The sequence below is a fragment of the Pleurodeles waltl genome, chromosome 11, assembly GCF_031143425.1.
Source record: "Pleurodeles waltl isolate 20211129_DDA chromosome 11, aPleWal1.hap1.20221129, whole genome shotgun sequence".
NCBI lineage: Eukaryota > Metazoa > Chordata > Amphibia > Caudata > Salamandridae > Pleurodeles > Pleurodeles waltl.
Genome location: NC_090450.1, coordinates 962,275,245 through 962,301,404, shown reverse-complemented (window position 1 = coordinate 962,301,404; position 26,160 = coordinate 962,275,245).

Below are 26,160 nucleotides of genomic sequence, written 5' to 3'. Positions count from 1 at the left end.
CAGCTTCCTGGTCCTCATCTGTTACCATTAACAGATTCACATCAGCCCTATCATGGAAGAGTTTTAGGCGGTTCACATGGATCACCCTCTTGGGGCTCCTGCTAGTGCCTAGGTCCACCAGGTAGGTGACCTGACTCTTCTTCTCTAGCACTGGGTAAGGGCCACTCCATTTGTCCTGAAGTGCCCTGGGAGCCACATGCTCCAAAACCCAGACTTTCTGCCCTGGTTGAAATTCAACCATTGCAGCCTTTTGGTCATACCAAAACATCTGGAGCTGTTGGCTGGCCTCAGGGTTTTTACTTGCCTTTTCCATGTACTCTGCCATCCTTGAACGAAGGCCAAGTACATAGTCCACTATGTCTTGTTTAGGCTCATGAAGAGGTCTCTCCCAGCCTTCTTTCACAAGAGCTAGTGGTCCCCTTACAGGGTGGCCAAACAGAAGTTCAAAGGGTGAGAATCCTACTCCCTTCTGAGGCACCTCTCTGTAAGCGAAAAGCAGACATGGCAAGAGGACATCCCATCTCCTTTTGAGTTTTTCTGGGAGCCCCATGATCATGCCCTTTAATGTCTTGTTGAATCTCTCAACAAGGCCATTAGTTTGTGGATGATAGGGTGTAGGGAATTTATAAGTCACTCCACACTCATTCCACATGTGTTTCAGGTATGCTGACATGAAGTTGATACCTCTGTCAGACACCACCTCCTTAGGGAAGCCCACTCTGGTAAAGATACCAATGAGGGCCTTGGCTACTGCAGGGGCAGTAGTCGACCTAAGGGGAATAGCTTCAGGATACCTAGTAGCATGATCCACTACTACTAGTATGTACATATTTCCTGAGGCTGTGGGAGGTTCAAGTGGACCCACTATGTCCACACCCACTCTTTCAAAGGGGACCCCCACCACTGGAAGTGGAATGAGGGGGGCCTTTGGATGTCCACCTGTCTTACCACTGGCTTGACAGGTGGTACAGGAGACACAAAACTCCTTGACTTTCTGGGACATGTTGGGCCAGTAGAAGTGGTTGACTAGTCTCTCCCACGTCTTGGTTTGTCCCAAATGCCCAGCAAGAGGAATATCATGGGCTAAGGTCAGTATGAACTCTCTGAACTCCTGAGGCACTAGCACTCTCCTAGTGGCACCAGGCTTGGGATCTCTTGCCTCAGTGTACAGGAGTCCATCTTCCCAATAGACCCTATGTGTTCCAGTTTTCTTGCCATTGGACTCTTCAGCAGCTTGCTGCCTAAGGCCTTCAAGAGAGGGACAGGTTTCTTGCCCCTTACACAACTGCTCCCTTTAGGGTCCCCCTGGGCCTAAGAGCTCAACCTGATAAGGTTCCAGCTCCATAGGCTCAGTTCCCTCAGAGGGCAGAACTTCTTCCTGAGAAGAGAGGTTCTCTTTTTGTTGTTGTGTTGCAGCTGGTTTCCCAGCTGTCTTTCCTTTCCTCTTGGTAGGCTGGGCCCTTTTTCCAGACTCCAGCTCTACTTTTTCACCCTGAGCCTTGCACTGTACCCTTGTCTTGACACACACCAGTTCAGGGATACCCAGCATGGCTGCATGGGTTTTCAGTTCTACCTCAGCCCATGATGAGGACTCCAGGTCATTTCCAAGCAAACAGTCTACTGGAATATTTGAGGAGACCACCACCTGTTTCAGGCCATTGACCCCTCCCCACTCTAAAGTTACCATAGCCATGGGATGTACTTTAGTTTGATTGTCAGCATTGGTGACTGGATAAGTTTGTCCAGCCAGGTATTGACCAGGGGAAACCAGTTTCTCTGTCACCATGGTGACACTGGCACATGTATCCCTCAGGCCTTCTACACGTGTCCCATTAATTAAGAGCTGCTGCCTGTATTTTTTGCATATTAGGAGTACAGGCAGCCAGTATGGCTAAATCCACCCCACCCTCAGAGACTAATGTAGCTTCAGTGTGACACCTGATTTGCTCTGGGTACACTGTTGATCCCACTTGGAGACTAGCCATTCCAGTGTTAGCTGGAGTGGAGTTGGAAGTGGTACTTTTCTTGGGACAGGCCTTGTCTCCAGTTTGGTGTCCAGGCTGATTACAGCTACAACACCAGGTCTTTTTGGGGTCAAAGTCTTTACCCTTGTACCCAAAATTGTTTTGTGAAGAGGCTCTGGGCCCATCCTCCTATGCAGATTTTTGGGGGGCCTGTAGAAGACTCTTTACTATTTTTGTTTTTGGATGTCTCAACACCTTTCCCCTGGGGAGGCTTTGTAACCCCTTTCTTTTGGTCACCCCCTGTGGAAGTCTTGGTCACCCTAGTCTTGACCCAATGGTCCGCCTTCTTTCCCAATTCTTGGGGAGAGATTGGTCCTAGGTCTACCAGATGCTGATGCAGTTTATCATTGCAACAATTACTTAATAGGTGTTCTTTCACAAATAAATTGTACAGCCCATCATAATTACTTACACCACTGCCTTGAATCCAAGCATCCAGTGTTTTCACTGAGTAGGCCACAAAATCAACCCAGGTCTGGCTCGAGGATTTTTGAGCCCCCCTGAATCTAATCCTATACTCCTCAGTGGAGAATCCAAAGCCCTCAATCAGGGTTCCCTTCAGGAGGTCATAAGATTCTGCATCTTTTCCAGAGAGTGTGAGGAGTCTATTCCTACACTTTCCAGTGAACATTTCCCAAAGGAGAGCACCCCAGTGAGATCTGCTTACTTTTCTGGTTACACAAGCCCTCTCAAAAGCTGTGAACCATTTGGTGATGTCATCACCATCTTCATATTTAGTCAAAATCCCTTTAGGGATTTTCAACATGTCAGGAGAATCTCTGACCCTATTTATATTGCTGCCACCATTGATGGGACCTAGGCCCATCTCTTGTCTTTCCCTTTCTATGGCTAGGATCTGTCTTTCCAAAGGCAATCTTTTGGCCATCCTGGCTAACTGGATGTCCTCTTCACTGGAGTTATCCTCAGTGATTTCAGAGGTGCTGGTCCCTCCTGTGAGGGAAGCAGCATCTCTGACTAGTATACTTGGAGACAGGGCTTGAGTAGCCCTGTTCTCCCTAAGTAGGACTGGAGGAGGGGAATTCTCTTCTAAGTCACTATCATCATCCTCTGTATTGTCATCCTCAGAGGGGTTGGCTTTTTCTAACTCTGCCAAAAGCTCCTGGAGCTGTTGTTTGGAGGGTCTTGAGCCAATTGTGATTTTCTTAAGTTTGCAGAGTGACCTTAGCTCCTTCATCTTAAGATGGAGGTAAGGTGTGAAGTCGAGTTCCTCCACATTCACATCTGCACCAGGCATTATGTTTCTAAAAGTTGGAATACTTTTTAAGAATCTAAAACTAGTTCTAGAATCTAATTCAAACTTTCACAAAACGTTTAAACTCTAAAAGCAATGCTAACAGGGACTAACACAAGGCCCTAGCAGGTCTTTTAAGAATGTAGAAAAATAGTTCAAATTGCAAAAATCAATTTCTAATGACAATTTTTGGAAGTTGTCGTGTGATCAGGTATTGGCTGAGTAGTCCAGCAAATGCAAAGTCTTGTACCCAACCGCTGATCCACCAATGTAGGAAGTTGGCTCTGTATGCACTATTTCAAAGTAAGGAATAGTATGCACAGAGTCCAAGGGTTCCCCTTAGAGGTAAGATAGTGGCAAAAAGAGATAATACTAATGCTCTATTTTGTGGTAGTGTGGTCGAGCAATAGGCTTATCAAAGGAGTAGTGTTAAGGATTTGTAGTACATGCACACAGGCAATAAATGAGGAACACACACTCAGAGACAATTCCAGGCCAATAGGTTTTTGCATAGAAAAATATATTTTCTTAGTTTATTTTAAGACCACAGGTTCAAATTCTACATGTAATACTTTGCATGAAAGGTATTGCAGGTAAGTACTTTAGGAACTTTGAATAATCACAATAGCATATATACTTTTCAAATAAAACACATATGGCTATTTTAAAACTAGACAGTGCAATTTTCACAGTTCCTAGGGGAGGTAAGTTATTGTTAGTTCTTGCAGGTAAGTAAACCACCTACGGGGTTCAAATTTGGGTCCAAGGTAGCCCACCGTTGGGGGTTCAGAGCAACCCCAAAGTTACCACACCAGCAGCTCAGGGCCGGTAAGGTGCAGAGTTCAATTGGTGCCCAAAACGCATAGGCTTCAATGGAGAAGGGGGTGCCCCGGTTCCAGTCTGCCAGCAGGTAACTACCCGCGTCTTCGGAGGGCAGACCAGGGGGGTTTTGTAGGGCACCGGGGGGGGACACAAGTTAGCACAAAGAGTACACCCTCAGCAGCACGGGGGCGGCCGGGTGCAGTGTGCACACACACGTCGGGTTTGTAATAGGAATCAATGGGAGACCAAGGGGTCTCTTCAGCGATGCAGGCAGGCAAGGGGGGGCGGCCTCGGGGTAGCCACCACCTGGGCAAGGGAGAGGGCCTCCTGGGGGTCACTCCTGCACTGGAGTTCCGATCCTTCATGTCCTGGGGGCTGCGGGTGCAGGGTCTTTTCCAGGCGTCGGGATCTGGGAATCAGACAGTCGCGGTCAGGGGGAGCCTCGGGATTCCCTCTGCAGGCGTCGCTGTGGGGGCTCAGGGGGGACAACTTTGGTTACTCACAGTCTTGGAGTCGCCGGGGAGTCCTCCCTGAAGTGTTGTTTCTCTCACAAGTCGAGCCGGGGGCGTTGGGTGCAGAGTTGCAAGTCTCACGCTTCTGGCAGGAAATGCTGTTGTCTTTAAGTTGCTTCTTTGGAAACAAAGTTGCAGTCTTGGGTGAACAGGGCCGCTGTTCTCTGGAGTTTCTTGGTCCTTTTAGACCAGGGCAGTCCTCTGGGGATTCAGAGGTCGCTGGTCCTGGGGAAAGCGTCACTGGAGCAGTTTTCTTCCGAAGGGGGGAGACAGGCCGGTAGGGCTGGGGCCAAAGCAGTTGGTGTCTCCGTCTTCTCTGCAGGGTTTTTCAGCTTAGCAGTCCTCTTCTTCTTAGGTTGCAGGAATCTGAGTTCCTAGGTTCAGGGAAGCCCCTAAATACAGAATTTAGGGGTGTGTTTAGGTCAGGGAGGGCAGTAACCAATGGCTAGTAGCCCTGAGGGTGGCTACACCCTCTTTGTGCCTCCTCCCAAGGGGAGGGGGTCACATTCCTATCCCTATTGGGGGGGATCCTCCATCTGCAAGATGGAGGATTCCTAAAAGTCAGAGTCACTTCAGCTCAGGTTGCCTTAGGGGCTGTCCTGACTGGTCAGTGACTCCTCCTTGTTTTTCTCATTATCTCCTCCGGCCTTGTCGCCAAAAGTGGGGCCGTGGCCGGAGGGGGCAGGCAACTCCACTAGCTGGAATGCCCTGTGGTGCTGGAACAAAGGGGGTGAGCCTTTGAGGCTCACCGCCAGGTGTTACAGCTCCTGCCTGGGGGAGGTGATAGCATCTCCACCCAGTGCAGGCTATGTTACTAGCCACAGAGTGACAAAGGCACTCTCCCCATGTGTCCAGCAACATGTCTCGAGTGTGGCAGGCTGTTAGAACCAGTCAGCCTACACAGGTAGTCGGATAAGGTTTCAGGGGGCACCTCTAAGGTGCCCTCTGGGGTGTATTTTACAATAAAATGTATACTGGCATCAGTGTGCATTTATTGTGCTGAGAAGTTTGATACCAAACTTCCCAGTTTTCAGTGTAGCCATTATGGTGCTGTGGAGTTCGTGTTTGACAGACTCCCAGACCATATACTCTTATGGCTACCCTGCACTTACAATGTCTAAGGTTTTGCTTAGACACTGTAGGGGCACGGTGCTCATGCACTGGTGCCCTCACCTATAGTATAGTGCACCCTGCCTTGGGGCTGTAAGGCCTGCTAGAGGGGTGACTTATCTATACTGCATAGGCAGTGTGAGGTTGGCATCACACCCTGAGGGGAGTGCCATGTCGACTTACTCGTTTTGTCCTCACCAGCACACACAAGCTGGCAAGCAGTGTGTCTGTGCTGAGTGAGGGGTCCCCAGGGTGGCATAAGTTATGCTGCAGCCCTTAGAAACCTTCCCTGGCATCAGGGCCCTTGGTACCAGGGGTACCAATTGCAAGGGACTTACCTGGATGCCAGGGTGTGCCAATTGTGTAAACAAAAGTACAGGTTAGGGAAAGAACACTGGTGCTGGGGCCTGCTTAGCAGGCCTCAGCACACTTTCAATTCAAAACATAGCATCAGCAAAGGCAAAAAGGCCAGGGGGTAACCATGCCAAGGAGGCATTTCCTTACAGGCAGCATGTGCCGAGACTTCACTACATGATGAGTTGGAAACCTATAAACAGTAGATTTCCAGGTCTGAATGCGCCACACTGTGGGGCATATTTACAAGAAACTGATGCACCAGTTTTCTTGCATCGCCCCTGCCCCACCTAACGACATCATGGGTGCGCTGTATTTACAATATAGTGTACCATGGCACATGTCAGGCCAATAGTGTCAACATTTTTATGCCATTGTGGCGCTTTGCTGCACTAGCATCAAAAATGTTGCCGATAGTGCAGCAAAGTGCAAGGAGGCCCATTGATTACAATGGGTGCATCACTTTAACGCCAGCTTTGAGCAGATCTTAAAAATGACGCCAAAAATGGCGCAGTCAAATCTTATAGATTTCACTGCAACATTTTTGCGGGCCTCCTAATCCCAGAGTGCCCCCCTTGCATGCATTATGCCTGACTCAGGCATAATGTGGCGCAAGGGGTTGCAAAGTGGCGCAACGTATGCATTGTGCCACTTTGTAAATGTAAATATGGTGCGGCGAAAATTGCCTCCTTGAGCCCCATTAACATGACAATAATGACGCTTGTGTGGCGCAAGGAGGCGCTGAGCCTTGTAAACCTGACCCTGTGTTTCGCTACTGCGAGTTCTGCGTAATGTAGGTACCTCTAGTTAGGCACTGCGGTTTTCAGAGACCCATCCCCTCTCCAGGGTCTGCCCCTTCAATGCCCCTCTGTCCTTATAGCATCACATGGGGAAATTATTCCAAGCCTGAGGGGTCTGCAGGAGAGAGGGGAATGTTTTAAAGATACTGATGTCTTGATGTGTTGTTTTTTCTTTTCATTGTTTCTGTTGGTAATAAATAAGGTAAGGTTTTTGTCCCAGTTCCTCTTCACCCTTAGTCACTGTGATACTGATAAGTGCTGCCACTGCCGTGATGTCCGGCGCAGTAATAATCGGCGTCATCCTCCCCCAGGGCCCCGGTGATGAGCAGGTGGCAGGTGTTACTGGAGGGGTCCTTGGTGGCTGAGAACCGAGCGGGGACCCCCGAGCCCTGGCCCTTGTTAGAGTCAGAATAATAGTACAGCAGGTACCTGGGGGGGCTCCCGGACCTCTGTTGGTACCAGGAGATGTAGTAGCTGCCGATGCTGTACCCGCTGCTCATAACACAGGGCAGCCTGGCCGTCTGTCCCGGGGTCACTGACAGCGAGGACGGCTGGGTCAGCACATACTGGGCAGCAGCACCTGGAACGAGAAGATGGATTTATCACAAAATCATGTCAAACACCATCTCTGTGGAGATCAGACAATAGTGTGTGGTGCCGCTGTTGCTATGTGGACAAACATGAAAAGTAAAGCTTTGCCACATCACCTGCACAGAGTGCACTGAAGACGAGGAGGGGAGCCCAGGACATGATGGGGGGAGAGCCGGGCTGTGATCCTTGGTGCAGACAGATCTCTGGGTGGGACCCTCCAGGTCTCCCTTAAGGACCTCTGCAGGGCTGAGGCTCCACCCCTAGGCAAATGTCCCACTCTTCCTTTAGTCCTGAACACTACTAATACGTGCCTAGTATTGTAATATTGTAAAGGAAGCAAAAATAAAAATTGAAAAAAATGGTGTGGTTTTGTGAATGTTCAATTAAATTACAAGCTTCGAGCAGAGATTCGAACTCCTTACAAGTTCCCCCTCGTGGGTTTTTTCTTCAGATCTTTCTATTAAATGGCCACCCTCTGCTCTGTGTATCTTTAATGCCGCTGCCATGCAGCGAAGAAAGGAAGCAGTTGATTCTTTCCTTTCATTATGACACCCGTGTAGCTGCATATCTGACATGTGAAAGAACAGACGCATAATAAAAAAATCACAAAAAAAATCATACGTTACTTCCTACTGCACCATGTCAATAAGAAATACTAATTGACGTAAACATTCTAAAATACGCAAGAAAAACCTGATGCAAACATTATTGTTCCTGATTTCTATAATCCTCCTGAGACATTTTCAGATTCTAAAGACCGTTCAGCTAATTCCATTTTAAATGTTCATTAGTGTCACTGTTTGGAAAACTAAAGGTTGAAAATGTATTTTTATCACAACTAACGTCTGACATTTCATCCTTGGACCTTTGTATTGGGTAGGGAATGAGTATTTGATGACGGGGAGTGAAACTTTACTGGGTCATGTTATAATCTGTAATCAAGAACGGTTTGTAATGACAATATTAGGAATGTGATATTCTAATTGGAGAGATCTGAGGACTTTCAAACTTCGTATCTCTGAAGAAGAGCTCAGCTCCAGGAACGGTGAAAACTGCACCTTTTGTGTCTGCTCTTAAACAAACGCTTAGCGCAGCCATGGCCGGGATGTGTTCTCTTGTGCACAGAAGGATGATGCACTTGTCTTCCCAGTCCTTCATTTGTGCCCATTGTGATGTCCTCTGTTACAAAAGCATTAAACTTGGACATTCCATGATCCACTTTTATCATAATTCTAGTTCAGAAAATTAATTAAAAATAATAAAGATAATGATACGGTGTAGCAAAGTACCCTCTTTCTTGGCATGGTTACTCCCATTTTCTGCCTGATGTCAGTGTGCTTGACTGTGTCTACTAGGATCCTGCTAATCAGGACCCCAGTAATTATGCTCTCTCCCCTCAAAATGGTTGTTGGATACTGGTAACCCAGTATTTCAGCCTCAATTGGCATACTGGTGCCCCTTATAAGTCCCTGGTACTTGGTACCTATTGGACCTGGCCCTTTTTGCAGGGTCATCCCCAAACTTTTTGCCTTCTCCTCTTATTGTTCCTGACCTGTTTTTGTTGGCTTTTGAACTCTGAGCACTTTACCACTGCTAACCAGTGCTAATGTGCAAATGCTCTCTATGTAAATTGTACTGTTAATTGGTATATCCATGATTGGCATATTTGATTTACTTGTAAGTCCCTATTAAAGTGCACTAGAGGTGCCCAAGACCTGTAAATCAAATGCTACTAGTGGGCCTGCTGCACTGATTGTACCACCCACATAAGTAGCACTGTAATCATGTCTCAGACCTTCCACTGCAGTGTCTGTGTGTGCAGTTGTAAACTGTAACCCTTTCCTTTTCCTACATGTAAGACACCCCTAAGGTAGGCCATAGGTAGCCCCATGGGCAGGGTGCAGTGTATGGTTAAGGTAGGACATATACTATTGTGTTTTATATGTCCTGAGAGTGAAACACTGTCAAATTTGTTTTTCACTGTTGCAAGGCTCATCTCTCTCATAGGTTAACCTGGGGGCTGCCTTTAAACATGATTAAAGCATAGCTTCCATTTGAGAGCAGATAGACATGTGGAGTGGGGGACCTCTGAATTCATAATTCACAATTCACAATTAAAACATACATCTTTTAGTAAAGTTGGTTTTGAGATTGTGTGTTTGAAAATGCCACTTTTAGCAAGAGGGCATTTTCCTGCTTGAACCATTTTGTGACTCTGCCTGTTTGTGGATTACCTGTCTGGGTTAGTGTGACAGTTGGGCTGCTTGCACCTCTCTCCAGACAGTGACACAAAGGGGCCTGGGGTGTAGCCTGCATATTCCAATGAGCCATATGCGCCAGGAGGGCGGGGAGGAGTGGGTCACTTGCACCTGAAAGGGCTGTGCCTGCCCTCACACAATGCAGACTCCAACCCCCTGGTGTGTGTCTGAGGCCTTGCCTGGGCAAGGTAGGATTTCACAATCAAGTGAAACTTTCCTTTGAAGTAGCCTACTTCAAAGGCCAAAATGGAAGAAGAGGACCCAAAACCTCAGACTTTAGACACTTCTTGAGGTAGACACTCAACCTCACAGACACTTCTGGACAAGAAACCTGCTGGTGAGGAATCCCTGAAGCAGACCTACCAAGAGGAACTGCCTAGCTGCCAAAAAGACTCACTGGGACTGCTTTTCTGACAAGGCCTTGCTGTTGCCTTGCTGCCTTGCTGCTCTCTGGCTGTGCTGAGAAGTGCTCTCCAAGGGATTGGATAGAGCTTGCCTCTTGTTCCCTGAAGTCTCAGGACCAAAAAGACTTCTCTCCTGCAACTGTACTCCTTGTGCGGCGAAAATTAGACACACAGCCTGCTAAAAATGACACAGCCTGCTCTGCGGTGAAAAATTACCAAAAGCCGAACCGGGACGACGCAGCATGACTTCGCAAGGAGAAGATCAATGCGATGCCTGCATGGCGACCGGAACTTCGACACACGGCCCATCGGATCAATGTACAGCTGACCCGGGATGACACAGCCCGACTTCCAGAGAGGAATCGATGCAGCGCCTGCCGTGCGGGAGAAATTTCCATGCAATGCCCACAGTGCTTGTGACTTCGCTCTGCAAACCCAGGATTCCACGCACAGACTCCGGGGTGCCAGAAAACCTCGCAACCTGAAGAGGAACCAAGTCCGCCAGCCACAAATCGATGCAAAGCCTTCCCATGCGTGAAAAATAACAATGCAAGTCAGTGTGCAAAGGGGCGAAACCGACGCACACCTCACTGTTTTCCACACATCACCTCCTCTGCGGTCCCTTGTGGTGATTTTGAATGCACACCAGGTACTTTGTGCTTGCAAGCAACCTTTATTGTTTTTAAGAGACATTTACTTGTTTTTAAAAGACAGAAGACACTTCATATCACTTTTACAGTGATATCTCATCATCTACTTATTGCATTTTAATTGTTTTGACCTGCATCTCATCAGATAAATATTATATATTTTTCTAAACACTGTGTGGTGTATTTTTGTGGTGCTATATGGTGTAATTGTATGATTTATTGCACAAATACTTTACACATTGCCTTCTAAGTTAAGCCTGACTGTTCAGTGCCAAGCTACCAGAGGGTGGGCACAGGATAATTTGGATTGTGTGTGACTTGCCCTGACTAGAGTGAGGGTCCTTGCTTGGACAAGGGGTAACCTGACTGCCAACCAAAGACCCCATTTCTAACAGTACCTAATTACCTAGGGCTTTGGGGTTTCAGGGGATCCCCATGGGCTGCAGTATATATTTTGCCACTAAATAGGGAGCCCATGCAAAAGCTTCTGCAGGACTGCCATTGCAGCTTGCGTGAAAAGGTGCATGCATCCTTTCACTACCATTTACACTGCACAAGGTCACTTATAAGTCACCCCCTTAGCAGGCCCTCCAGCCCTGAGGGCAGGGTGCAAAGTGACTGTATGTGAGAGCACCCCTGCATTAACAGAGGTGCCCCCATGACCTCAAGGACCATTTCCCCAGAATTCATGAGTGCGGGAACGCCATTTTATGCGTGTACTGAACATAGGTCACTACCTATGTCCAGCTACATAATGGTAACCCGAAACTAGGCATGTTTGGTATCACACATGTTGGAATCATACCCCAAGACGTTCGCAAGCATTGGTTGAATGATTCCATTGACTCGGGGGACTCCTTACAGGACCCCCAGTATTGCTATTTCAGCCTTCTGAGGTTTTTCAGGCAGCCCCAGCTGCTGCCAACTCACAGACAGGTTTCTTCCCTCCTGTTGCTTAAAAAGCTCGAGCCCAGGAAGGCAGAACAAAGTATTTCTTTGGGAGAGGGGTGTTACACCCTCTCCCTTTGAAAATAGGTGTTACAGGCTTGGGAGGGGTAGCCTCCCTAAGCCACTGGAAATGCTTTGAAGGGCATATTTGGTGCCTTCCTTGCATAAGCTAGTCTACACCAGTTCAGGGACTCCCAGTCCCTGCTCTGGCACGTAACTGGACAAAGGAAAGGGGAGAGTCCACTCCCCTGTCCATCACCACCCCAGGGGTGGTGCTCAGAGCTCCTCCATAGGGTCCCTGGGTTTTACCATCTTGGATTCAAGGTTGGCATGGACCTCTGGGAGCATCTGAGTAGCCAGTGCCAGCAGGTGATGCAGCTAAATAATGGGAACTCCGAGCCTGGGCATGTTTTGGTATCAAACATGTGAAAGTCATACCCCAATACTGTTGCTAGTAATAGTTGTATGATTCCATGCACTCTGGGGGCTCCTTAGAGGACCCCCAACATTGGTTCTACCAGTCTTCTGAGATTTTCTGGGCAGCCCGCACTGCTGCCACCCCACAGGCAGGTTTCTGCCCTCCTCCTGTTTAGTCTGCTCAAGAAGAGAAAGGCAGAACAAAGGATTTCCTTTGGGAGGATGGTGTTACACCCTCTCCCTTTGGGAATAGGTGTTACATGGCTTGGGAAGGGTAGCCTCTCCAAGCTATCAGTATGCTTTGAAGGGCACATTTGATGCCCTCCTTGCATAAACCAGTTTTCACCAGTCCAAGAACCCCTGGTCCCTGCTCTGGTGCAAAACTGGACAATGGAAAGAGGAGTAGCCACTTCCCTGTCTATCGCCACCGCAAGGGTGATGCGCAGAGCTTTTACAGGTGATCACTTAATTCTGCCATCTTGAATCCAAGGTGGGCAGAGGCCCCCGGGAGCTTCTGAGTGGCCAGGTCAGGCAGGTGACGTCACAGCCCCCTCCTGATAGGTGGTCACAATGCTAGGTGACTAATCCCCCTTCCTGGGCTATTTAGGGTGTCCCTCTTTGGTGAGTCCTCATATTTTCCATGCAAGATTCCAGCAGGACTCCTCCACATCATTATTTCATCTTCTGGCCACCAGGAATGCAACTGGACCCTCCAGGAACCAACAATATGTAACTCCAGAGACGACTCTGCTTTGCAACATTGTTTCTCTGGCTCCTTCCAGCAACTGAAACATTTCCCTGGCTGTGCATCCTCTGAGGGAAACAAGTCTTCAGGTTGCACACAAAGCAAGAAGGAATCTCTCTTGGAATGAAGGATTCACTCTCCTGTGTCCGCTGACACCGACTGCAACAACTTCTGGCTGCATGGATCTTCTCTCCTGTAAAGCTGCATGGTTCCTGCAACAAAGTTGGTGGTCTGGAGTGGTCCCCTTGGTCCTCTCTATCAGCTGTCCAACTTGGAAGACAGTAAGCCCTTGCCCCTCCTTGCAGGTCAGTACCCCTGTGCACCATGACTCTTGCAGCTACCAAAGCTTGTTTGTTTCCTCCTCCAAGGGATCTTCAGGCTCCATGTAGCCCGGCCTCCAGCACTCTACCCTGCAAAGCACACTCTCCTGCCTGCTGCTCCAGCGACATGGGACGCATCTCCAAGTCTCCTGTGGGCCTCACTGCAACTCCTTTGCCTGCTGCCTGTGAGTTACCTGTGAGGGCTGCATCCTCGTCTTCCAACTCTCCTCACTGCTGTGGGTCACCTGGGACTCCCCTCCATGGGTTGAGCCCTCTTCATCAGTGACTTTTGCCTTTGCCAAGGCTTGTTGGTGGTTCTCAAACACTACTCACTAAATGCAACTCTTCTTCCTTCGTGAGACATAGTTGCATCACTTCTGGAACTCTTCTTCTGCTCAAGTGCTGCACAGCTGACTCCGGTCTCCACCGTTAACCTGGTCCTGCTACTCCAGAAGGGTTGATAGTAGCTCCAACTGGAACTCCAGCTCAAACTGGACTTGGTCCCCTTCTTTTGCAGGTCCTCTCAGGGAACCTGTGGGCCAATTTCCATGGTCAGAGACCATGGAATGGGCCCACAGGTGCCCTTCCCTAGCCCCAGGGACAACCCCACCCACACCAGTGGGACGCCAGAGGATTGGGGGACCCTATCCCAGGTAAGTAAGGTGAGTACAGGTAAGTATTTTTTATTTTTTTTGCAAAGTGCCATGTGGGGCTTAATTTGGGCCCACCTACATGGCACTGGGCCCCATGACCATACCCAGGGGACATATGTCCCTTGGGCATGGCCATCGGGGTGGTGGACATGACTCTTGTCTTTACTAAGACAGGAGTCATGTCAATGGGGGTTTTACGTCAAAAAATGCCACTATTCTGGTTAGAGGCATTTTTATGCCTCTGCCCATACTAGTGTCATTCTTTGATGTTTCCCCTATGCCTCCTCCACTCGGCTACCATCCTTTTTTATGACGCTAGCCAGGCCTTACTGCCGGCTACCGTCATCCCATAAATATGACGCTAGCCGGCGGCATACTGTTTCATGCAAAACTGTTTGGGCAGTAACTACCACTATTTAGGATTACAAAGTTGTCCTGTATTCCTTTGTTTATTGTTTGAATGCTCTCACCAACTTTGCTTCAATTCAAGATAGTTATTTTATTTTTTTTGTGAGGAACTGGGCATGCCCCCGCTGTTTCCAGTACAAGTAGAACTGTTCATAGAGGAGACCTGTTTACAGTTCTGATCTCATGGCATTTTTTACTTTTATTTGGTATACGACAAATGATTGGATCACCTTTTGAATGTATATTATTTTGCTTGCAAGTCTGAGTTTCAGAACATGCATGTTCCCAGATGTATTGCATATGGGTATGAATTTTATAACTAGGTATCCATCGATATCAGAAGCAAAGTACAAACATACAGGTTATATGTTTTTCTCAAATGCAAAATCTGTGGCATGTACCAATGTATTTTACTATTCAAATATTGTGGTGATTTATATTTTTCACTTTTTCACTTTTTGTCTGTTATCTATGTTTATTATGAGTATAATACATGGTGAATATTGTGCACAGGTCATGTGATCAAGGCTGCTTAGTCGGCTAAAACATGTAATTTTTTAAGTAAATCCCTGTTGTTACTTTTTACCTGAGTGAGCATATTTTCTGGATTGCGCTCAGGATATATAAATATATTTATATATATATATATATATATATATATATATATATATATATATATATATATATATATATATATATATATATACACATATATATATGTATATATATATATATATATATATATATATATATATATTGGTATTATTATTATTATTATTATTATTATTGTTATTTTTATTTTGCATTCCTAATGTTCTTATTTCTTCTATGTTCTTCAGTGAACCTTTTGGTGGATTGTAGCGTGCTTGCTTTGACTCGAGCACTAAGGTCAAGCGCTTGTCAGTTGGAGTTACCTGAGCTGTGGGGCCTGCGAGCTGAGCTGGGGTTTTATTTATTATAGTTTAATTCAATTCTCATTTTCAAGCTCTTGTGACCATCACTTTTCACATCTTTATATTGATTCACACCCTCTGATTTTATGCTAAAAATATTTGATGGTTGCTTGAAGATTAGAATTTTCTTTTATACAAATTAGTGCTTTGTGTGACTTTATCTTGCAGGTGGCTCAGCATTCCCAAAGGAAAGGAAGACTAATCTACACTTGTGTGCAATGTACTGACAATGGAGGGTATTCAGTGCTTAATTTGTGCTTGTTGATTGCGGTGCGGAGCACCGGCACTTATTTTTGAGGGCTGCCACTTATTTTTCTGCTACAAGCATTTACAGCGAGCAAAAGACTCATATGGAAAGAAGGAGGAAGAGGAAAATGAAAAAGCACCACAAAGGGAGAAAGGAGAAAGCCGCAAGAGTGAGGTGAAGGGGTGGGAATTGGCCGAAATGGATTAAAGAGGCGCAAGATTGCTTCAGGATTACGCTGCCTCAGTATTCTCTGTTTGCACATTTAATTGCAGCAGCCGCTTATTTAGGAGGAGAGTTTATGGCACCGGCACGTTTTTATTTTCAAATTAAGCACTGATGTGTATTTGGTTTAAAACGTATTGACAAATTTCTAATTTTCCTGCAAAATGCACTATTGACTATACGACGCTTACATTTTTCATATTTTTCATAGTTTTTAAGCAAAGAGTCTTGAAAAACAAACTTTGCACATTGTACTAAAATGTGAACAGAGCTTGAAAGGGCCTCTCATTTCTGAAAGGTCACCGTGTATCTACAGGACGCAGTGCAACACTGCCATCTGGTGACACTTTTGATATCGGTTTAAATTTAAACGACGGATATTGATACTTAAAATGAACGTATACTTCTTGTGCTAAAATGTTCCACTGTGCAAAAACAATGACTAACACCAAAACGAATGGAGTTAATTAACATGGGCCCCTGGCAGAGGTGCAAACTAATCTTGTCATCTGTACAGATACAAATTGAGGTTAAATAACCAAAAGTAACTCTTGAATAATTCTGCCTGTAGGAGACAGTTTCAAATCACTGAAGCTATTGTAATAACAAAAGATAAAATAATCTATCTATTTTTTTATTTTCATTTTTTATTTTTTTTAGCTAGATCTTTTTAACCTCTATATTTGTCCTCTGATTTACACTCTTAAAAACATGAAAGGTTATAATTTTAATTTTGCTGGTGACATGCAACTCCTTTTTTTAATTAAAAACACCCCTAATTCCAAGGGGCATTTCCAAGACACTAAGGCCCATATTTATACTTTTTGACGCTAAACTGCGCTAACGCAGTTTAGCGTCAAAATATTTTGCGCCGTCTAACGCCATTCTGAAGCGCCATGCGGGCGCCGTATTTTTGGAATGGCGTTAGACGGCGCAATCAGACCGGCGCTGCCTGGTGTGCGTGGAAAAAAACCACGTAGACCAGGCAGCGCCGGCGTTGGGAAAAAATGACGTTAGGGCGTCTTAAAATGGCGCAAGTCCGGTTGACGCTAAAAAATCGTCTTAACCCGACTTGCGCCATTTTTTTTCGACGCCCATCCCCCATCAACATGACTCCTATCATTGTAAAGATAGGAGTCATGCCCCCTTGCCCAATGGCCATGCCCAGGGGACTTATGTCCCCTGGGCATGGTCATTGGGCATAGTGGCATGTAGGGGGGCACAAATCAGGCCCCCCTATGCCACAAAAATTAAAAAAAAAAATACTTACCAGAACTTACCTTAATGTCCATGGGATGGGTCCCTCCGTCCTTGGGTGTCCTCCTGGGGTGGGCAAGGGTGGCAGGGGGGGTCCCTGGGAGCAGGGGAGGGCACTCTGGGCTCATTTTGAGCCCACTTGTCCCTTAACGCCATCCCTGACCCAGGCGTTAAAAAGCGGCGCAAATGCGCCGTTTTTGGCCACGCCCACTCCCGGGCGTCTCTTTTGCCCGGGAGTATAAATACCACGTAAAGGCCTGGGAGTCATTTTTTAAGACGGGGACGCCTCCCTTGCATATCATTAACGCAAGGAAGGGGTTCACGCTAAAAAATGACGCACACTCCGGGCACTTTGGCGCCCGAAGCGTCTAACGCCAGAGTATAAATATGGCGTTAGTTGGCGTTAGTTCTGCGTCGAATTTGCGTCGAAAAAAACGACGCAAATTCGGCGCAACCAGAGTATAAATATGGCCCTAAGGTTTTCATCCGATGCTGGATGAATAGCAACCATCGGAAACAAAACTCTCATAAAACAGAAATAGTAGTTTTCAAAAATAGGTTTGTCCATTGGAGTCCCTCTTTCCGGCCCAATGAGTTGCCTCCCCACTTATCTCCTAAGAAGACGGTAAAATGTCTTGGCTTTATTACTGACAAGGAATATCTTTAAAACAGCAGATTGGTTCAGTGATATCTTCCTGCTATCTTCAACTACACAGCATTAGGAAGATAAAGGAATTCCTTACTACTGGCGCCTTGGTTCAAGTTTTAATTGCTTCAGTCATTTCAAGAATTGACTATCTCAATGTCCTTTATCTGAGTCTTCCTAAACATCTAATGCACAGGCCCAAGATGATTCAAACCCAGGCTACTCGGATGATTTATCAACTCCCCGAAAATTGCCATATCTCTCAAGTGACAAGAGAACTTCATTCGGCTCCCTATTGCACAGAAATTCATGTCCAACGCTAGTTGCACTACTTTTAAGGCTCTGCATATTAATAGCCCAGCTTTTAGTAAATCTTGGATCCATAGCTACTCCCCTTCAAGGGACTTAAGATCCACACATCTGCATTAATTGGTGGGTCCTCCATTTAAGAGCAACAGGACTGGTGGAGTCAGTTTCTCAGTTACTGCTCGTGTATGGAGCTCCTTGCCTCTAGAAATCAGGGACCCCTTAAACTATGGAAAGTTCAGACAAATGTTGAAGATTTAGCTCTTTAAGGAAGCTTGTTATTAGTTTTCTGAGCCATGCTGAGATGGTTACCTAGCGCCAAGAGACTGTTTGGTGGATGTGCACTTTATAATTCATAGTAGCATAACATAACAAATGTTTAGGGTCACAAATGTTTAGGAACCGAACACAAGGATTAAAGTCACATTTTATGCTTTTTGTCAAACACTCTGGATAAAAAATATTAGTACTCAATATTGGTCCCTCTTGAGTCTTCATAAGCCAAAAGAGAAGATTTACCCTTAGAATTAGATAGTAAATGAGCACAGCTGAAATACTTATATTGTGTGAACTCAACTGTAAAATAATAATAATAATAATAATAGATTTACAAAAATAAACATGTAAAACACTGATTTATGTTGGTATTTCTTGTAACCCTGAAGAGGACCCTTTCAGTGAAACATATTAAGCTGCACACACAAATGCAGGTTTCAGATCTGCACCGTTCAATGGATGTTCTTGAACCACAGATGAGCCACCATATTGACTAATCCAAGGAAGGCTTGTAACAATAATTAAACTAGAATTATTATTATTAATAATAATAATACATTTCTAATCTTTGTTAGAATAGAGCTGTTAGGGACATTTTTCTTTGCTTTTGTGTTTATTTTGTAGTACCAGAACAAAATACAATAAATTACAGATGCTTTCATTGTTTCTCAAACTTGAAATTTCATACATAAATTTATCTACTGACAGAGGAACTTTCACCACGAGTGTGGAATTTCACGTTGAAGAAAATCTGTCAAAAGGGTATGACAATATGTGTAGGGACACATGTCAAAGTATGTAGGTGTGAATCTAGATTTTGAATTGCATACTCAAGCAGCGGTGGACTGTACCAGGCCAAATACAAAGCTACAGGCATAATTTCCATGGTGAGAGAGCGGATAGGTTTTGAGCTCTGAGTGAGGAAGGGAACTTTTTCTGTTTTGATGTGCAGACTCTCAAAGTGTTGTGGGTATTCGCAAAATCTTGTTACTATCCTTCCAAACCTAAAAACAGTCAGTTATACTTCTATCAATGGCAATACAATGGCCCTCTTTACATGTAGGCGGGGACTAATGTACAGTCATTTAGATGCAGGAAAAAGTCATTAGTACAGTGTGCCTTTTTCCCTAAGGAGAAATCAACACCCTACTAAGAGTTGTGATTTTCAGAATTAACACTAACATGCACAATTGAAGTTACGCAATTGGAGCTATGACATCCAACTTGTACACAGTTTTACGCTTTCTGGACAGATTTGTCTATGAAAAATGCCACAAGGTGTTACATTGAGAAATGCACATGGTACTGAACAGGAAGTAATTGATATCACTGCAGAGATTTGATTACCAGAATTGGGCAAAAGCTGTGCTTGTGACCAATGTTCCCTCTAATTGTTTTCCTCTGTGCAGAAATGTAAGGTCTCTGCACACTGCAGCCCAGGCTATGTGCGCCAAGAAACCGACAATGCATACAATAATTTACCTGAGCGTCCAGTTGTGAACAAAAAAGAATGTATTTGGATGTTTTATTATTAGTATTTGATACAATAAACAGATTTATTAACCCACATTGTGTGTTACTCCTTCTCTGATGCAGCTTTTCTCTGGTATTCACACTGCACGAGAGGCAGAATTATGCGAGCTAGAAAATTCATAATAAGGACTGAGCCAGATACAATCTTTTACAATATCCTATATGAAATGATACAGCAAGTGGTATGTAAAAAAAATGAACAGTTGAAGTTCAATGTATTTGTAGTACAGTAGATGATAGCACAGCAAAATGAGGGTGACAGACTTTGACATAATAGGGATTGGTCAGCAGACTGCCACAACCCTAATAACTCACATCAAATGTTTCATTACACCAAAAAAACAGCATCAGTTTGTAACACTTAGAACCATTCTTCAAAATCACACCAGGTTCATCAAACCATCCTATAACAATAGAGCATGTGGTGTACCACAAATATAATTTCCCACATCAGTATCTAGAGGGATTGTTTAAACTTGTCTAGCTGACTCTATGTGCATGTGTGCTGGAGTTGAGAAGACATGCACACACTTTGGTCATGACACTTTGCAGAGGCTACAGTCAATATAATGGTACCGTTCCCTGCAGTGCCAATTTAGAAGAAGTCCTTACAGTATTGCACATGTGCCGCAGTGCTTTAAATGGGCTGAAATTGGTAAGGATCACTAAAAGAGGCACGTACGAATAGTGTAAAAAAGTAAAAATATTTCCCGTACAGAAATGTAATGTCAGGGATAAAGGTCTGCTGTATCTTGCAGTGTACCATCTCTGCATTTGCTGACAAATATGGAGAGTCATGAATAGCAACCTTGTGAATTAGTGTTATGAGGCAGGCTGTTTTGTAACCTCTGTCAGAGGATATTTTCAGGTGCAACCTATTGCTTCATAAAGTAAATCACAAATTGCATCACTTTATGTTAACCTGTTGTAGTGCAAATTTAGTATCCTTTTTCGTTTACATGGAGTAGCATATCAGACCCATAGTTCTCAGAGTTAATGATTTAAACATGAAATTAGGGGGATTCAATTGATATACCAAGAACAATGATGACATTGTAGGACCTGATGACTATAATAAAAATGTAAAAGTTTGATACGGGTTGTCACTCAAAGTTTACCACTATAAGGCTTCAAGCATAACCAGACTACAGCAGTGGGTTCCTGCAACAGTTGTGTGTTCTTTTGGCAACCAGAACTCCAAAGCACTGGAAGAAAATAAGAAAACAACTGTCCCAGTATATTTATATTCCTTTGTGGGAACATTCTAACATCCACTTGATAGGACAGCAACACCTTTAGAATTAACAGGTATAATATATATTTTGCTCTCATTAAAAAGATCTACATCTCTTCTCAACCCCTCTGAAACATGACTCCAGGTTTTCTGCTCCATCACATACCCTACCCCCTGACCCCTATGTGTGTGCCACAATCCATTATAAGGATCAAGAGTGAACCTCATCTGTGTGGTTGAGTGAATCAGACATCAGCAGACCTACCATTGGAATAAAAGAATGTCTCACTCAGTGCCAGCAGTGTCTCTACTGTTATGTTATGTTAAAATTGCTTATTTAGCGCCTAAACTGCCCAGGGGCCTCGTAGCGCTTATACTGCAACACAGAATCATCATTGTTCATAACCACATAGGAAATCACGCTCTAAATCACGAGGTTTTTAGGGCCTTCCTAAAGGGGATCTCTTGAGAACTTAATCTAATATTAAGAGGAAGACTATTGCAGAGTATAGCACCTTGATATGACAGCGACCTTCCTACCCATCTTGCTTTCTTCACTCTTGGAACTGTGACTAACATAGCTGAGGAGGATCTGAGAGGTCTGCCTGGTGTGTAAAAAGAGACCAGTGTTTTGAGCATTTCAGGGCCTTGATTGTATAAAGCTCTATGAATATGGCATAATGCCTTTAATTGAATCCTTTTGGCTACTGATAGCCAATGTAAGGAGGAAATTCTGGTCTGTATGGATTGTTGCTTGGGAGTTTTTAAAAGCACTTGTGCGGCTGCATTTTGCACCCTCTGTAGTCTTTGTAATACATATCTTGGTGATCCTACAAACAGGGCATTGCCATAATCAAGGCGCAATCCTATTAATGCCTGAATAACCAGTCTTCTGGCTAAAAAAGGCAGGATTGCTAAAACCTTCCTCAGAGTCCTACGCAGGGCAAAGGAAGTTCCAGTTACTCTGTTGGCGTGTTGCGACATTGAGAGTTGGGGGTCCAGACATACCCCAAGACTTTTTATAAGGTCTTTAGGGGGCGGGAGAGTGGCCACTCCTGGTGTTATAATTGGATTAGTTAATGAATTTTTTGTTTGCCCAAAAAACATAATCTCAGTTTTTCCATCATTGAACTTCAATTTACTTCCCAACATCCATACAGCAACTGCTTTTAGGCAGGGACCTAATGCTGTCCCCAGATCCAGTTGTGTGTTGGATAGGGAGACAATAAGTTGAGTATCATCTGCATATGATACTAAGTTCAGACCAAATGACTGAACAATCTCCGCTAATGGCAGCAGATAGATATTAAAAAGCAGAGGGCTCAGGGCAGAACCCTGTGGGACTCCACAGCTGCTTATGATACGTTTGGATGTACAAGATCTGTCCAACACCTGGAAGGATCTTCCATGAGTGAATGATAGGATGCAATCTAAGGCTACTCCAGAGATTCCAATCCCCCACATTCTATCTTTAAGAATGTTTAGCTCAACGGTATTGAATGCCGCACTCATATCTAGGAGGATGATGGCTGTTTCAATTCCTTTATCCATCCTCTTTTTTGCTTCCTTTGTAATAGTGATCAGTGCGGTCTCTGTCCCATGCAATGGCCTAAAAACCATCTGTGTGGGATGTAAGATCTTTCTTTCTTCCAGAAGAGCAGAGAGCCGAGTATGTACATGCTTCTCTCCTAGTTTAGCCATTATAGGTAGCAGTGAGATTGATCGGTGGTTAGTCAATAGATTTGAATCCAGATTCGTTTTTTTAAGAGAGGCTTAACAATGGCCTGTTCCATAGGTCTGGCACTACTCCAGAGGATAGTGAAACATTAATAAGACTTGTAACTACCGGACCTAACACTGGCACTCCCATGAACAGAATCTGAGGAGTTGCAGGGTCCAAAGGAGAGCCTGATTTAATGGATCCCAGTAATTTTGTTACTCTATCCGTACTAATAAGAGTAAAATTCATTAGAATAATCCCTTCCCTACCCTCCTGATCCCTGAAGGGGTAGTCTCCTTTTAGAGTATTAGAAAAGGATAAGTAAATATCCTGAATCTTTTCATGAAAAAAAGTTGCAAGATCATCAACATGTTGCTGCAGGGAGTCCATAAATTCTGACTCCTCAGAGGGGTGAGTAAGATCTTTTAAAGCCTTAAAGATCTCCTTTGGAGAGTTGGCTGCTGCTTCAATTCTTGAAGAAAAATATTTAGCCTGTGCATTTTTAATTTCAGTATGATAGGCTCGAATCAGATTCTTATATTCCTTTTTCATGGAGTCATCTTGCGTTTGCCTCCATTTCCTCTCTTGCTTCCTACATTCTCTTTTCTTCTCAAGTAGGCTTGAGGTGAACCACAAGGAAGACTTCTTCCGTGACCGCTTTCTAGAATCAGAGAAGGGCATGAGTTCATCCAGGCTATCACTAATCCATTTATTAAAAGAATGTGTCAGGTCTGTTATATTATTTTCATTTATATTTTCTGATCTATTTTTTTGCAGTGAGTCAATAAACTTAGGGGCATTTCATTTGTGCCATTTTCATTTGCGTGGGGGGGCCTGGAGTTTATGATCTTATGCAGAGGAATGGTTCACTCTAATTCTAGCAAGTAGTGATCAGACCATGCTAGCGGACGGGATGATAGAAATTCTAATCCTGAAGCGTTAGAGAATACAAGATCAAGAGTGTGATCTTTGTTATGAGTGGGACCTTGAATTAACTGTATTAAGTCACATGCCTATTAGCATCTTTGCAGAGACATTATCAGCATTTTCTGCATATAAGTTAAAATCCCCAAGCAGTATAAAATTTGATTTAGTACATGCTAGTTGCGAGATATTCTCTGCCAGTGAGGCTATAAAGTCTCCCATAGGGCCCGGTGGACGATAGACCAAAACACCAGACAGGGTATGATGAGGGTTCGCACTAATAGAGAAAAACATGCTCTAACAGCCTTTAATTAATGTAGGAGTGGTTGTGACCATGCATGTATCTCTATAAACAACTGCAATACCACCCCCTCAATTAGGCCTGTCAATTCTGCTAAGTTTATAGCCAGTAGGTAGTGCCATCACAATGTCTGGTGCAGAAATTTCATCCAACCATGTTTCCATTAAAAATAGAGCCATCGGTTTTATTTGTTCCAAAAGAAGGTGGATGTCCATTTTATGAGCCCCTAAAGAGCAGCAATTGGTTAAAAAAATAGGAAGTTTGTAACACTCCTTAGTCTTTTGTATATCAGTACAGAGTTGGAGGGACCAATCACATGCAGGGCACCTATATGCCCTACAACTAAGAGCTATAATCTGAGCACACAAACTTTGAGACTTATTATTCATAGAAAGCAATACCTCTTTGGTGTATTTAATATTTACCTTCTCAGCCATGTTTAATTCAGAGTTTCTTGGCTCTGGGCACGGTCTGGCGCGGACGGGCACAGACGGGCTTGCCTTAGGCGCGCCTTCGGCGCACCAGCGTCGTGCCCGCTGCGCATCGCGGTCATTAGGGTTTAAAATAGCCCAGCAGCAAAAAGGCTTGGAGCGCTAACCCCAAAGATGGCGCTCATAAGGAGAACTCAATCCCAAGGGAAAATGGCGGCGATTTCAGAACCGTCCCCTCCGCCACTAACTAGCCTTCAACACATGCTAGAGTGCAGTAGGGGGAATGAGCAGGTAAAAAAGATTCTAGGATCAATTATAATTAATTATAAAAGCAGTAATCTCGTAATATGAAAATATTAACTCCTAAAGGAGCATAGGTACTATTTAAAAAAACATAGACATCTGAGTTAAAGCACACTTCGATAAAAACATATATTAAATGTGCAAATGAGCAGTATACAAAAAGGAGACCAGATCGATACAGTTAGGAACAATGAATTACCGCGTGCAGCGAGCATAGGTAGCAGATCAAAAAAACCTTTCTGACTACCTTCCACTGTGTGTTTAGGATTGCTGCCACTTTTGCTTTGCTTCCATTCTGATGCTTTTGCAAACTTTCCCTGAGCTTGGATGTTCAGCCAGAGATAGAACTGTGGAAAGATCCAAATGGCCCAAATCTGAAGGAAGTTAATAGAGTATTGAAAACCTGAAGGAACATTTGGAGGATCTATATTGACAATTGGAAGTAGCCAGTGTGCAACAACTAACCCTGGAGGTTTGCTGTTTTCTTCTCGTGGCACTGCCCTTTCTACACTGGACTCAGGAATATCAAGGTAGCAGCAAGAACAAACTTTAAGAGGGCCCCAATAGCTGTGATTGCTTTCTGTAGTCCCCCTCTATTTTTGAGACCCTCAACAGCAAAGAGGAGATAGCTGAGAGCTAAAGGATGGCTTAAGGGGCATGGGTGTGGTGCCATCATCGACCAGTTAGTTGATAATGGCACTTCTGCTACCACTGGTTCTGAATTTATACCCATGGGCTGGTGCAGGTCCATGCATCTGCCCAGAAGAACCCTACCATTTTGGCAACACTCAAGTGTCTCTTGAAACAACAAATATTGCCTCACTGGCACATAAGATGGGCAGAAAAACATCACTTGCCTAAGCGAGATTAAATCTCAGCATCGGCTGATACAATGTCACTAAGGGTCACACATTTGTAGCTTTTTGTTGGTCGCAAACAGGCTGATTCATAGATTCGGCCCAATTGCGACCAACAAAAAGCATTTCCCTATGTACAAGTCCCTATTTTGGGAGTCAGTATGCAGTCACCGACTCACAAAACAGGGTTTGCGACTTGCTATTAGGAAGGGGCTTTCCAACGTTGTAAAACAATGTCATTTAACACCAATTTCAAATTGGTGTTAACCCATTCGCAAATGGGAAGGGGTAGCAATAATGTTTTTCAGAGCAGGCAGTGGTCCCACAGACCACAGCCTACTCTGAAAAAATGAAAAGAAAACTTTTGTTTTTTTCTTTTTGAAATGCATCCCATTTTCCTTTAAGAAAAACGAGCTGCATTAAAAAAAAAAAAACTGTTTTATTTAAAAAGCAGTCACAAACATGCTAGTCTGCTGTCCCTAGCAGGCCACCATCCCTGTGAATGCAGCCATTCCCAATTGGGTCACAAACTGCGACCTACTCCTGAATATTGATGAGGCAGTTCATTTGCAACCCCATTGGGATTTGCAAACAGTGTCCTTGACACTGTTGTACAATTTCTTTGCGACTTACAATTTGCGATTCCCAAACAGATTGCAAATTGCGACTCGCAAAAAAAAAA